This window comes from Protopterus annectens, chromosome 5.part1, assembly GCF_019279795.1.
Source record: "Protopterus annectens isolate FY-2018-M chromosome 5.part1, PAN1.0, whole genome shotgun sequence".
Lineage (NCBI taxonomy): Eukaryota > Metazoa > Chordata > Ceratodontiformes > Protopteridae > Protopterus > Protopterus annectens.
The window spans coordinates 804,272,978-804,289,205 of NC_056736.1; positions in this window are offsets into that span (position 1 = coordinate 804,272,978).

Here is a 16,228-nt window from a genome sequence, read left to right on the forward strand (position 1 = left end):
ATGATGTGTCAGTCAGGTATGATGTCTGATGCTGGCTTATATCAGTACGGTAACTGTGACATGTTTGGCAATGATATCACAGGAATGCTCATTGTCAGGGGACACAGACCACATATAGGTTGAAAACATGTGGATATCCCATGTACATCTGTGCAGATGACTGATATGGACTGTATAGTGTTACATGGTGCATGTGAGGCAGATGCCATTAACAGAGTCTTAGGTTCATAGGTTTATAGGTATGTACTAGGCTATCAGCCATGGGGCCTATATAAGCCTAGTCAAAAAATTTCTTGGCTTTCACCACCCGAGAAATATTTTTTCCTGCACATCTGTTGAGCATAGCCACAGAAGTGATCCCTGGCATGAATTTCCTATTTCCTATCCATTTGTCAATATTCCTTTTAATGAGGGCTAGTGAGGAGCTCTGCTTGATGTGAATGGACAGTCTGTTCCAGAGTATGGAAAGTCTCTGTGACAGCAATCTATCCCTCCAGCATGTTCTGTTTATATTGGTGACAAGGTTTAGATCCCTAGAGCGTGTGGCTCAGAGAGATTGGGGTTATTTTAAGTGTAGCATGTCCAACAGATCTGGGTTTGACATGGCTTTGTATGCAAGACAGAGGTTGTCTCTGAGTAGTCGATAAGCGATGGAGTAGAGCTGGAGTTTTCTAAGACCGTCTGCGTATGGCATCTGTTTGAGGCCAGTAATCCTCTTAGTGAAGTATTTCTGTGGCCTTTCTAGTTGTTGTAGATGTCTTGCAAGATACATGTCAAACAGGGCATTGTACTCTATGATGGGTCTGATGAGGGAGGAGTAGAGAGGAACAATGACCTCCTTTTTTCTGAAGGAGAACCCCTTTGTGATGAGCTGTGCCACATTGGCCACCTGTATCCCAAAGTCTCTTATCACATTTTCGGTGTTTAGTAGGCTACCACCTATATGGTAGCTCATGGGTGCAGTATTTTTTCCAAAGGGGATGACAGTGCACTTCTTGGCTTTGAGCTTGAGGCCGTGACTTTGATACCAAGCCTCAGTCTCAGTGAGGTCCCTTTGTAGAATGTCCACATCATTAGGTGATTCTCTTATGGCTCTTAGTTTGCAGTTGTCTGTGAACTTTGTTAGCCAAAGACATGCAGTATTAACCTGGACTACTGAGAAATAGATGCCAAACAGGAGAGGACCCAGGACTGAAACCTGTGGTACTCCACTTGTCACTGGGCTGAAATCAGATTTGGAGTTGGCTACTTAGACTGTGTGGATTCTGTCAGTGAGCCAGTTGACCACCCATCTTGTGACATAGGAATTTATGCTTAATCTAGTGAGTTTATCTATAATTCTAGAGTGGGAGATAGTGTTGAAAGCCTTAGTGAGGTCAAGGTAGCCTGTGTGAACCACCTTACCCTCACCAGGGCTCTGGTGACTGTTTCAAAGAAGTCAATCAGGTTTAGGAGACATGATTCCCCTTTCGCCTCCTTTGTGATGTGGGATAACCATCACTGTGTGCCATTCAGTGGGCACAAAGCCTGAAGTGAGGCTATGATTGAATATGGTAATTAGGTGGGGTGCCAGTTCATTCTGTAGTTCATGCAGAACACATCCTGGGATATTGTCTGGTCCCATGGATGTTGTGTTCTTGGCTTTGGAGAGTGCGGTCTTAACTTGTGCATCAGTGATTACAGAGGCTTTGCATTCTTCCAGTATAGAGATGGACCCTCTGGCGGGTGAGGGGGGGTAAAGGTTGCACTGAACCTATTTGCCAGGATGTTGGCAATATCAGTTGGTTCTGTGTATCCAGTGCCATTGTGCTGTAGCTCAGTGCAGATCTGTGTGTTGCCATTGAGATTCTTGACATAGCTGTAGAATACTTTGTGGTTGTCTTTAGAATCAGTGGCGATTTTATTTTCATAACTAGCTTTGGAGGATTTTATGAGGGATCTCAGCTTCATACTGAGGCTGACCAGAGAGTTCCTACAATCAGGTGATTTTTTTTGCAAAAGCTTCCTTCTGTTATAAAGTTTGTTTATGGCAGGAGACCACCAGATTGGCTTCCTTTTTTTGGAGGATAGTGTCTTGGTTCTGTTGGGGATGGCACGATCCATGCACTCATGTAAGTGATTATACCGTGCATTTGTAGAGGATTCAGCAGTCATAACTCTATTACCTGTCTGCATGGGTGTAGTGAAGTTTGCCATGACTGTCTTAAGAAGCACGAAGTTGGCTTTGGAGAAGTTTTTTACAGTGGCTTCCTTACTGGGGGCTGAGGGTGGAATATTCATGTCTAAGGTGATTAGCTTCTGGTCGGATCTGACCAGCGAGGACTTGACCCCTGACATGGAGCATTGATTACCCATATTGGTAATAACCAGGTTCAGGATATTGTTGCCCCTGGTGGGGGTGTGGGCAAACTGATCCAGGGCATTGGAGTTTATGAATTCTAGAAAGCATTGAGCAAATGAGTTAGTACATGAATAGTTTTTCCAGTTGATGGTGGGGTAGTTGAAAGCTCCCATTATTAGGGTATTGGGCTGTACCTTAATATTATCCAGTGTATTAAGAAATGTGGAGTGGGCATCCTGGGGCATGGTGGGGGATCTGTAACAAGCAACAACCTGGATTGCAGTCTTGCCCAGTGTTAGTTCACTTGGATAATTTTGGATACATTATGTTGAGCAATTAGCCTGGAGGTGTGTATATCCTTAATGAATATGGACACGCCTCCTCCTTTAGTGTTTTGGTCCAGGTTAGGTGGATGAAAAGTGTGGTATGAATTATATCCTGGTAATACAGGGGGTGCTCTCTGGAGCATTGAACTAGGTCTCAGTTACTGCACAGATGTCAATGTTCTCCATTTTAAGGAGTGCCTCGAGTGAGTGCATTTTGAGGCTTAGATATTTAGTACTGAGTAGCATTACCCTCAGAATTTGCTTGCTTGTACCTGCTATGGTGGAGGGTTTGTCATTTGAACCTTGCCTAAAAAGGCACTATAGGGGTGGCAAGAGCCTTAGCCAGTATCTTGAATCCCAGGGGTGACAGATGCAGGCCATCTCTGACAAAGCATCGTGGTCTGTCAATCATGTCATCACAGGCAGACAGATACTGGATACCCTTAGAATGACACCAGAAACTTAGCCAATTGTTGAAGTCAATCATTTTGTCCTTGAACTGTGATATCATTCTGGATGATGGCAGGATGCTACTCAGAGCTAGGGTCATACCTGCCTGGGTTACATGATCCGAGAACTCTTTCATGTCTCTTTTCATGTAGTCCAGGGAGGTACATCACAGGTCATTCACACCAACGTGGACAATGACAGAGTCATATTTGTACTTGTGGTGGAGTGAACTGAGTGCTTGCATTATGTGGTGGATCCTGGCACCTGACAGGCAGCTGACAGCAACTTTCCCCTTGTTTAGCCTGGTGAGTGTGACATCAGTGTACCTTACTATAGAGTCACCTATGACTAGTGTGTTGTGCACATTGTTTTGCCTTATGGGCTGGGGTTGAGTGGCACACTGATTTTGTTGTCTATGTGTCATTTGGGTAGTGTTGGGAATGGTGGTTGCTTGTGTTTCTACTTTGGAGGTCTCTGTTGTTTGGGAAGATTTTTATTGAGAGCCTCCGCGAATATAGGTGTGCGTTTTGTGTTACTATGTGTGGGTTGAGGTGATGTAGGTATTGATGGACTATGTGTTGAGTGTGGTGTGGTGTGGTGCAGGTGTTTACCTTCTCCTCTTGCCTGTCTAGTCCAGTCTTGGCTGGAGAGAGCTTGGCTTCCAGGTTGGCTATATAAGTGCATCTCTGACAGGTTGTAGTGTTGAGTGGTAGGAGGAGAGAGTTCTTGGTGTATATGAGGTAATTGCTAAATTGTCCCAAGATGCCCAGGTTTATCAGGTGGACAGGGGAAAACAGCAGGAGCTGATGCTTAGACATGCCTGGATTTGTGCTTATTAATTTAAGTACAAAGAACTGTTTTCCTCCTAACGGGTGAAAAAATGTGATTGCTGCAGTAATATATAGTTTAATTTAGTGCTTACAACAAGTTTTGAACAAGTGCTGAGCAAAAGGAAACAGTTTTGAGTGCTAAGACTAGAAAACTGGCTAGTTCAAGGGAAAATTTGAAGAGCAGACTTTCTGGCACTGGGAATGGTTTAACCCTAGTTAAATGGCACTGCAAAATGCACAAAACTGCACAGTCACGGGTTTTTAAACAGAAAGATGAAAAGGATATAAATAGCCCAAAATGGCCAGTAAAACTACAGATTCTGAGCTGAAATCACTCCTCCAGTGACAGATAGGCTGTTCATAGCTCACCACTCTCGCTGATGAACAGAGAAACTTCCCTGTATCGTAGAAAGGTCCGGGCAACATAGAAACTTACAAAATAGCGCAGAATTCAGCAAAATCTGAAAACTGGACTCTACTGGTTATAAAAACGTGGGAAACAGAGAGATAAGATTTTTTTTTTATTTTTTGTTTGTTTTTTCAAAAGTTAAAGCAGATACAGGAATACAAATACGTTTAATACAGAAAAATGGCTATCACACTTCAGTGTGCAGCCCTCAACAGTTAAACAGTTGACAAACACTTACAAATGAGCAATTAAAGTGCAAACAGTATAGGAATTAAAAAAAAACAGCTCAAATAAGTAGCAAAGTTACTACAAACAGTCAGAAAAATGTGGCTAGCGACAATAAGCAATAAAAAGGAAAATAGAAGTACTTAATCCACTCAGAGTCTCTGTTTCTCTCTCTGCTGGTGTAGGGCTCTGCAAAACACCCAAGCAGGCTTTTTCTGAGGTAATACAAGTGCAAAAACTGTGCAAACATGGGTTTTTAAACAGAAAGATGAAATGGACAGAAATAGCCCAAAATGGCCTATAAAACTACAGATTCTGAGCTGTAACCACTCCTCCAGTGACATATAGGCTGTTCAAAGCTCACCACTCTCATTGATGAACAGAGAAGCTTCCCTCTATCTTAGAAAGATCTGGGCAACACAGAAACTTACAAAATAGCCCAGAATTTAGCAAAATCTGAAAATTGGACTCTACTGGTTATAGAAAGGTGGGAAACGAATAGAGAGATAGGATTTTTTTGATTTTTTTTTTCAAAAGTTAACCAGATACAGTAATAGTAATACAAACACATTTAAGGCAGAAAAATGGCTATCGCACTTGAGTGTGCAGCCCACAACAGTTAAAAAGTTGAAAAACACTTAAAAATGAGCAAGTAAAGTGCAAACAGTATCAGAATTAAAAAAAATAGTTCAAATAAGTAGCAAAGTTAATAAAAAACTGTTGAAATAATGCGGCTAGTGAAAATAAGCAATAAAAACCAAAACAGAGGTACTTAATCCACTCAAAGTCTCTCTTTTCTCTCTGTCGCTGTAGGTGCAGGGCACCAGGGGCACCAGGCAGGCAGGTATAAGTGCGCTAGAAATAGCCAAAAATTGCTTTAGAAACTACAAGAAATAGAAAAAAATCTTCGGTGCTAATAAATAAATATTACCAGTGAGGTGACCTACCGATGAACAGAGTAGTTTTCAGTCCATCTCTCACTCTCACTCTCAACACAGAAATTCATAAAACAGCTGGTTTTCCAGCAAAAGAGACAAACAACACAGAAACGAATATAGAAAAATCAGAAAAGAATACAGACTGATAGGAGAAAGGTTAAAGTTAGGTAAGATTAAGAAGTAGATAGAATTTTTTTCAGAAAAATAATACAAATACAGTAATACAAACACTTTAACAGTTAAAAAAATGAAGCAACACTCCTTAAAAAAACAATTGAAAGCCCTTAAAAAATTGAACAACAATTAAAAAATATCTAAAATAAGCGCCAAAAAAAAAAGTAGTTAAAAAATGCTAAAAGTAAAAAATAAGTAGTTAAAAGAAAATAATAAATAATTAATCCACTCAAAGGCAAAAATAAGCAAAAAAAGCTGTAGGATTCTGCAGGACACCCAGGCAGGCAGGCTTTTTGCTAATGCTCTTGCTGGATAACAGGCCAGCTGGGCTTGGGTACCCAGGGCTAGGGGTAGTACACACTACAGGGGTCACCCACACTAAACTACATTGAGCCACACACTGCTAGGATGAGAATGGGACAGATTTCCCAACCCCTATCTATCAAACTTATTGCACACACCACATACACAGTATAATTACACAATAACCTACAACCCTAGAAGGATTGGAGTCACACCTAAACAGGCCACACACACATGAGATGACACACATGGTGGTACACACACCATTGTGGTACTGGGTGGTACATGCCTCATTATGGTATAAACACACACACACACACACACACACACACACACACACACACACACACACACACACACACACACACACACACACACACACACACACACACACACACACACACACACACACACACACACACACACACACACACACACACACACACACACACACACACACACACACACACACACACACACACACACAAGTACATAAGGATTACCACAACCCCCCTTGTAAAATAGTTAAATGAGAAATAGTTATGGGTATATCCAAATAAACACATACTAAGCTGCAGTGTCACAGTTGTCACAAGAGCATACAGTGTCAAGTCACCTGTCTAAAGTGAACCAATGAGAGTATGGCAATGATCTGTACTATCACATGTTTATTGTTACATGGCATACACACACACACCATGCACACAACATTTGTCACAAGTTCACACACCTTCCCCTTTGCATATCAGCAGGGTAGTATAATACTGGCACTTGTTACATGTTTGTTACTGTAGTCCCAAAATGGGTTGAGCTACAAGCCTACACAGTTACTAAGTCTCTGACAGTACAATTGCTAGTACTACACACACAGTAACACACTTGTTGGTGTGCGGCTACACAGGCACACACACAAACACACACATACACAGACGTTCTTACACAGACACACACAGACACACACACACACACACACACACACACACACACACACACACACACACACACACACACACACACACACACACACACACACACACACACACACACACACACACTGACTCAGCTTCTGTACTATTATATGAGTACAGCAGGACTGGTAGCTCACTGGGTAAGTCCCCAAAATACTTTACACTACAAACATATTACTACTCCAACAATCCTTGTACATACATTTTCAGCACATTTAAAGCACCTGAGAAGAAGTCCCTTTAAGTAAAGCACTTATTATCATACACAATAGTACAAATACTTTATAACACACATTTGTACACACATTTATAGTGCTCTAAACAAAGAGAACCCTTGAATTGACATCTATCTAGTTATTTAAAACCTAGCACTATGCAGTTATTATATGTCTCTGTTGTTGCTTAGTGCCCATACACACACCTACCTTGAATGACATCAGAAGTACTAAGGTGCTCTATCTAGCTATTTGAAAGTCCTCAAAATACTTCAGCCTACAAACATACACAAGAGCTTATTGCCCTGTGGTGCCAGATATAACCTTCTATAGAGTTACTTATACAGTATACATACTAAACTCATGCCATATTATTTTGCGTGGGTGGAAGGTTACTAGAATGGTGCATGGCCCTTTAAACCTGTAAGAATGACATCAGCAGGACAGCTAAAGCATTGCACTGGGAAGTGTTGTGGGTGGAAAGCATACACACACACACTCACCTTTTGACCTGCACACACACACACACACACACACACACACACACACATACACACAACACACACACACACACACACACACACCACACAACACACACACACACACACACACACACACACACATATTTGCCAGAACTGGGACACACACACACACACACACACATTTTTGCCATACTGTGTTAGGCTAATCTGCGGTTATACAGTTATTTTTACAATTGTTTCTACTCAAACAACAGGCACTTGACACTCTTAAGGGGAGCAGGGCTGTGCAGGTACTTAAGTAAGCGGAAATTAGAACTCTCTGCCTATCTAGTTATTTATATTGTTTCACCTACACTCAAATACACACACCCTCATTTACACCAACAAAACAATCTCAATCTCACACTTAAGTCATTTACAGCTTACCTATACCATTAGGAAGTGCATAGTGTTATGCATCTAGAGTGGTAGCCAGTCTCCCTACTACTCCAGCACTTTACAGACATTGCCAGATCTACTACTACTACTTTCACTAGGGAGTACACTACTGGTACTACTACACAGTGGGTCTTTAATACAAGGGATCAGACCTACACACACACACACACACACACACACACACACACACACACACACACACACACACACAACACCACACACACACACAGCTGGCCCGTGCACACTGTTTACAATACAGTGCCACTGTCTGCATGCAATTGGCCCTCTATGCCAGCCATTACACTGTGTACAACTGATCTGCCACTTGTATCCCCTGTGTCTGCCTATCAAGGTCTGTCAGTGTGTTGTGTGTGTGTGTGTCACCTGTGTGTCCCTCTGTGTCCCTCTTGTGTGGCTCTCTGAGACCACCTCAGTGTGTATCAATGTGATCTGATGCAGATATACTTATCTATTGGCCACCTATAGCTACCTGAGGTAACTGTCATATGCATATATATCCACACATATGTACCTAGCTGCAGCTAGGCCACCCGTCTGATGGTACAATGTAGCCATATAGCCCAAATGTGGGTGTATAGTTAATGCTCATACATACACAATGCAGTCATATATAAGTGAATGCCTCTATATAGAGAGGTACTGGGTTCTTATGATAGGTGTACTCTCATTGTATCTTTCTGAGTGGCAGCCATTCCTCCTCTCTAAAAGATAGGTGTTGAATGGTTTATTGTTGTTGTGTACCGTAGTCCGACACTGAAAAAAATCAGGCATTTACTACGACAGACATCCCCGACATATCTGTAGTCTGACACTTGAAATATTGTGTGTCATATGATGCACACACCACAGCCTCACTATAGTTAAGTTTATGCCCAACATGAGATGTATGGAGGTGTGTCTACAGCTGTATGTATGATGATATTTGGTTCTGCCCAAAGGCCAGCTGGGAGGTGTGTCTACAGCTCTCTGTTTGATGATGATCTTCTAGTGGGAGATGTCATACTTGGGGATATACTGGCTGGCTCCCATAGGTCTGTGTGGTTCATAGGAGGTACTGGGCTAATGGCTGGTGTACTTTGGCAATACTAGTCATAGGATTATCATAGATTGTGTACTAGGCTAATGGCCATGGAGCCTTTATGCTAAGGCATATGGAGCTAGAGCAATGCCTACCTGACCTTTTTCCCCGTCATTGTGCCACTAAGAAGTAGTCAGTTATGCCTGACAGTAGTTTGCTATTTCCTTGATATGTATCAGCAGATGAATTTGACTAGTAAAATCTCTGCTATAAACTGTCCCAGCAAAGTGGGGAAGTATTGTCCAGTCGATCTCTCTCTTCTGAAAGAGTCCCTCCATCATGATCTGGTATTTGTGATAGGATGGTTACTTACTAGGCCCCTGGGTGGTGTGTGTCAGACATTGGTATTTCTTTTAGATGTAAGCAGGTGATATGGTCAGCTTAATCTTTGGAGTTTTGAAGTCTGTCCCAGAGAGATGCTAAGTAGGTGTCAGGATAAGTCTTTGTGTTGGTTGAGTTGAGTATATCTGTATTGTTGCATATTTCTAGGGAGGTTGTGAGGAAATTTTTATTGGGCTCGCATGACTCTCCTAATTTCTAGCATTCTGAGGGAGACAAATGGCCTCTCTGGGGCGATGATCACAAAATGGGCAGTAAGAGGAGGATGAGAGTTAGACAGACATTCTGACTACAGTGGGTAATGAGGTAGCCAAAAGAGTGGATGCTTGCCATAGTTGGGTGTAGTGATTGTGGGATAGATTTAACAAGAAGAAGTTAAGGTGGCTCCCTCAGGACTATCATCGATGTGTAATCTTGGAGAACTGCTTTTTTCCCAAGGGATGGCAATACAGAAATTCTTGGAGCTTAAGGCCATGGTTCTGACACTATATAATTGAAGACTGATGTTACAAAATAATGGCAGACATTACTGTTTTCAGACACACATATCCTTCAGCCAATTCCGCATGTAAAAACTCTCCCCATCCTACCAACTTTCTCAGTATGGGCAATATTTATTTACAACATGCCTATGCCTATCCTTGTGCCTTTTTTATTTTATTTATATATGACCTTGTCCTCCAGTCCTTGTGCTGGAAGATGGGAGTGGGTATTGGGTACAGAGTGCATTCTACTGTGCAGATATGTCCATTATATGTGTAGTATCTTCCACATAGCAATGTGACTTTCAGGTATGTCAGTGGCAGAGCAGAACAGAGTAATGTGGTGAGCCACTGACAGTTGTGTATAGGTTGGTGGTTTGCTATGACGTTAGTAGTGTGCTGGCCCTGAACCCCTTATATCCCACACAGATGAGAGTGTAGCCCATGTTAAGAAAAATGTCACACCAGAGCCCCCCTGTCCAGCAGGGGTGGGAGGTGGGATCATTAAGACTTGTTTTGTGTTTCCTATACACACATAACACATCACTAGAGATCATTGAGGCACTTGGCTTGGCTTGCTGTGGATCAATTCAACAAATGGGGGAGTGTGTGGTACATGTATCTCACCACATCAACAAGCCATAATTGATCATACAGCAGGTTGATGCAGCATCCTACAAGTTGGATGGAGTGGGCCCTTTTTTTCCAGATGTGCTACAGTCCAGGTAGGGGTAGGTCTGCTTTTTGTATGCCAGACAGGGTCACCTCAGCACAGGGATGTATGGAACAGGGTAGATGGACAGGACAGTTAGCCTAGTGTACTGTGTGTGTTGGTGTTTGGGGTAAGGGGGTACTGTTTGCAAGTCCCTTGTGTGTGGAATCTATATGGTCTGTGGTGTGTGTGTGGTAGCTTGTGGGCTTCTGCTTGTGCTTTTGCAGTGTGACATGTCCATGTTTTCTTTTTTCTTTCTTTCACTACATGGATGTGTGTAGTGTGTTTTGTAAGCGTGTGTTTACTGACCGAAGCTGATGCTGACCACCTATGTGCACTGCAAATCTGTTACTGCAACCACATTCTCCATTTGTCTTGTCAGTGGTTCCCCTTCCCCTTATGTGTGTCCCTTTGTCCTTCTCTAGTCCAGTCACAGGCTGTGGCCACAGTGGCTGCTGTTATGTATTTGTAATTCTGATGAGGGCATGGTACATGCCACTACAACACAGCAGCCGGGAGTAAGTGCTGGCCAAATCCTGACAGTATTAATCACACCACACATATACATAGCTCATTGTCTCTTGTATATTGTGGACATGCAACAAGTTCTCATGGATATTGGGACAGCCCTGACAATGTGTGCTCTGCTGCTATTTCCATTCAAACATACATGTTACTGCATTTCTGTGGGAATATGAGGGTGGTCACACCTGTCAACTATACACATTCACACAGACTGTGCTGATATTTGCTTTACATTTTGGTTCCATTTAGCATACCATTGTGCTCTGTCTTGAGGATTAGAAGCATATCACTAAAGACTACAGGTCAGATTCTAATGGCATACATTTGAGTTTTAGACTTTTTACCCTTCAGGGCCTTACTGCAACTGCAAGACCTGCTGTGCTATCATTGTGTAAGTCTGTATGAGGGCATTTCATCTTTTTTGCCAATTGTGGGCCTTTGTCAGACATTTCTTTATGGTTTTCTACAGCTGACTTGATGAGTGAGACTGAGGGGTGAGTATAGGACCCCCACACTAACATCCATGTCTGTGACCTATCATTCCATAGTTAGTAGGCACTCCACATATACTGCAGTTGGATTTGTCACCTAGGGTACTTCTGCATAGTGTGGGGAAGCCAGTATTGGGCAAACATTTCCTGGTGTCCCACATATCTGTCAGTTGTCTGCTGCTATCCCAATAGGCCACCCCATTCCCTTGCATGCATGCGGCAATACCATAGATATGCTACAAGAACATACTAATACATTCATTTATTGTTAAAAAGACTGACTTACCTTGTGCCTGTGGCAGTTGTGTGTATGGTGCTTGAGGACTGCGCATGCTGGATACACGCAGTACACTCCCTATACATGGTAAGTTACAGGTAGTGTGATGTGTGTGTCATCCATTTTACTGAGTGTGTGAGTCAGAGAGAGGTGTCATTCCTTGGGTGCCTACAATGTTAGTGTGCATGCTATGCATTGCCTCTTTACCAAGGCCAGGCCATACTGGGCATGCCACTGGCTGCCTACAGGAGCTGGCACAGGGCGTTCCTCATCCAAGTCCCTCTGTGCCTGTGGGGACCTTGGCAATGGTGGGGGGCTGAGTTTCTGCTGCAGCTATTTCCACAGGATCATATTGTGTAGCATGGCATATACTATGAACATGTGTGCACGTGTGGGTGGAGAGTACTACAAGGCTCCACCAGATATGTCAAGGCAGTGGAACTGTGACTTGAGCATCCCAAACACATGCTCTATAATGATCCTGGTCTGTGTGTGTGCCTCATTATGGCATTCTTGAGTGGGTACGTGTGCATTTCTGATGAGTGTCATCATCCACAGCTCCAGTGCATAGCCAGCATCCCCCACCAGATGGCCATACAGGATGTCCCCCACTGGCAAATCCCTGATAGAGCTGTGAGGAATGCCAGATGTGGGAGCTGTGATAGCTTCCCACAATGCCAGCACACACATTCAAGATAATGCCCTGGGCATTGCACATGCCCTGGCAGTTGATGGAGTGGAAGTCCTTGTGAATTATGTAGAACCTAAACAGCTCACCAGGGGGTGCTTTAATGTGGATGTGCCTGCAGTCTATGGTACACAGTATCACCGGGTAGTCTGCTACATGGTGGAAGAGGTGCATATTGCTGGTCCACTCCTCATGGGTGCTGGTGAAGTAAATGTGCTCACTGGCATGTGGTAGCATGACATCCAATAACTGGTGGAGTACCCTGGATGCAGATGCCTGAGAGACCCCCATGATGTCCCCTGTAGGTCTTTGGAAAGTACCTATGGCTAATATTCTTAAGGTTACACTTACCTTGGTATCCACTGGGATGGGTTCCCCTCTGCTGACTCTGGGTCTGAGGTGAGGCTGGCACAGCTCGCAGAGTTACTGAAGTATGTCCCTGTCCACCCTGTAGTGCTCTACTATCTCCAGATCATGTAGCCTCTGGTAGGTTACCCTGGGCCTGAACACTCTTCTCCTCCTCCTCAGTCTGGGGTGGTTGCCAGCATTATCCTCCTCACCCTCATCAGCCTCCAGCACATACTGGTGGGTCAAAGTGACATTTTGTTGTTTAAAATTCCCCCAAGTGTGTACACCAATCATGCAGAGTTTGTGGGGAAAAAACAGACTGAAAGGTGTTTGCACAGTTTATACTGTTGTGCTGCAGATGCTGCCTGTATGATTGGTTGGCTATAATACATTCCACCTGCTTGCTATTTTATTTGTAATTGATTGCTTTTATTCTGCTATTCCCTTTTTTTTTTGTTTTCCCTTCACATTTCCACCCCTTTTAAGCCCCCCAGCATGCCGGACAAATCTGCTGCCCAAATATAAACAGTCCTGCTATTCCCATTTTTTTTGTTTGTTTTAGACCCGGTGCACGCCACACAAACCCATTTAGCTAAAGTAATCACTTTGCAGTAGAAATGGCTCTCTCCTGAACACAAACACATTCTTCATTTCATGGAATAATTCAATACAGCTTTCGGACACACCCGCTTGCTTAGCTGTGCTTTGCTAAGCTCAAATGGGACCTGTGGAGCTCCAATGTGCTTACACCAAGCATGACACACCCCTTTTCATGTCAGCTGCTCCTCCTACTCGAACTGCTGAATTATAGCTCCTACATGATTAGGTGCAGCCAAAGAATGGTCTCCCATTTAGTGATTCAGTAAAATTTACTCATTTGCATACCCCACTGCCTTAGTCCCTGGTTACAGCTCTACACTACAGCCTTCCTCCTTAGCAACCATTGTTACCTGTTATTGTTTGGTTTCTGCATGCCATAGACTATAATGGCAAAATGCAGATTTCCCTTACAATTGTCTTTTCACATTTTTTTTTTCATTTTCAGTACAATCCCATTTGCATGCCGCTGCCCTATGCTTAAACTTTCAAAATCCGCCAAAAAAATAAACTTTGACTTTTATAATTTTGCACCTCTTTTCCATGCCAATGGTCATATTTTTGGCATATATCACAGACATATGCAATATTCATAATTCTATGAAAATATAATCTTATACCTTATGTGCAATATTAATGATGCCGAGTTAACATTCTGTACAATATGCCAAGTTAGCATTCTGTGCAATTTTAAATTTGTTTGATTCTGATCTGTGCAATATATTATCTGCGCAATATTTTGGGTACTGACAAAGACATGTAAATGGGTTATCTTGGTGCATGTCATTGTACTTGTGACTGCACTGCATAAATGTCTTATTGTTGCTATTATTGGAATATCATTAGTATATGTGTTATTGATGTATTAATATTATAAGTATATATTGTATGCACACTGAGTCTGAAGTAGCGCAATTTCATTCTGTTGCACTGTCTTGCGGTCTGAATGACAATAAAGTTCACTTTGACTTTGACTTATAGGATTACATCTCCTGCTTACTTTCACTTAACAGTACATTTCCAAAAGTGTTGTTGCTTATGCTCATGATAATATTATTTTCTAGAGGCATGCATTATCAGGGGACTAGATAGTCTAATCTTCCCTGCATTATGCAAACTCCTCACCACTTAACTTAAGACATAACTATAACTGTAATTACCCTCCCAGAAAAGATCACTGCAGTACAGTTAGTAATAATACCACAAATGCTATTTATTTGCCATAAACTTTCCTACTTTTTAATGCCCCTTATGTGTGCTCTTGAAACTAAGACGAACTACTCTCTATGATGTAACACTAAAACATGGATAAGGGAAAATAATTAAAATCCCCTGCTAATTTTTCAAAATGCAACCTCTCTGCATATACTTGCCCCTTCATGATCTGGCATTCTGTCTGAATATAGCTGCATAAACCCAATGAGTTGAAGTATAAATACAGTTTTCAGTCCTCTTACATCTATTATAATCTTATTCTCCTTTGTACCTGAAAATATTAATGTAATATAGTCATCACTGTAGTCAAAATTCAACATTTTCTGGTTAAGGGAGTGGCACTTATTTATGCATTTGCACATTTGGTAAACATACAAGCACACTGGTCCAAGGATGCTTTGCAGACATGGCACAGGCCCAGATGGCAAAAATCCAAAGGCACAGTAGTAATATAGACTTACATTAAGATACTGGCAATAAACACAAACAGCTAACAAACATCTCACTGAGTGGCACAACACTAAATAAACAGTTAATAAATACAAACAGACTGCAATAAGAATAGGAATATAGTAACTTTCTGGCCAACATGGAAACAAGGTTAATCTAGAATAATTATTACATTTAGGGTAGAAGCTGTTCCTTTCCTGTGATCGCTTATTTTTTCAGGAAGTTTTGTTTAGACCTAACCATCTCTAGAGGCTTCTCTTGATGGGCCACTGCCTGGGGCAATCATCGATCCAGTACATTTCGGAAGCAGTTAATATGGATGATCATCAGCCTTCTTTCTAAGAACATTAAGAGGATCAAATGATATTAATCCCAGCTCCAAATGTAGCTCGGGTGTAACACTTTTGATATTGCATGTATCTGACAGAAAAATGGCTGAATCAAGCTCTGTCTGGTGATCAGTAGTAATGCTGCTTTAAGAAAGAAAAGTCTTAAAACTAGAGACCAAATATAGTGTTAGGGATCTGAGGCAGTCCACGTAGGATATATTGTTTAGGCCATGTGTCCTTTTAGTAAGGTAGATCTGCATGCATTTTAGTTGTTGCATGTGCTTGGACAGATACATGCCAAAAGGGGCATAATGCTCAATGACTGGACTAATTAAGGCTGAGCAAATGGTGACAGTGACATTAATGCATCTAGAAGCAATTCCCTTGCTTATGTGATGCACAATATAGAAGGACTTCCTTACTATAGTGGACAAATGCCAGTCAAAAGTCAGGTCACTGTCCACATAAGATCTCAAATTCTGTATCACTGTGTTAAATATTATGGGTGTATTGACAATGTGGTATTTCTAGCCAACTTTCCAAAGTATACTTTAATGTATTTTTTGTTATTTGACTT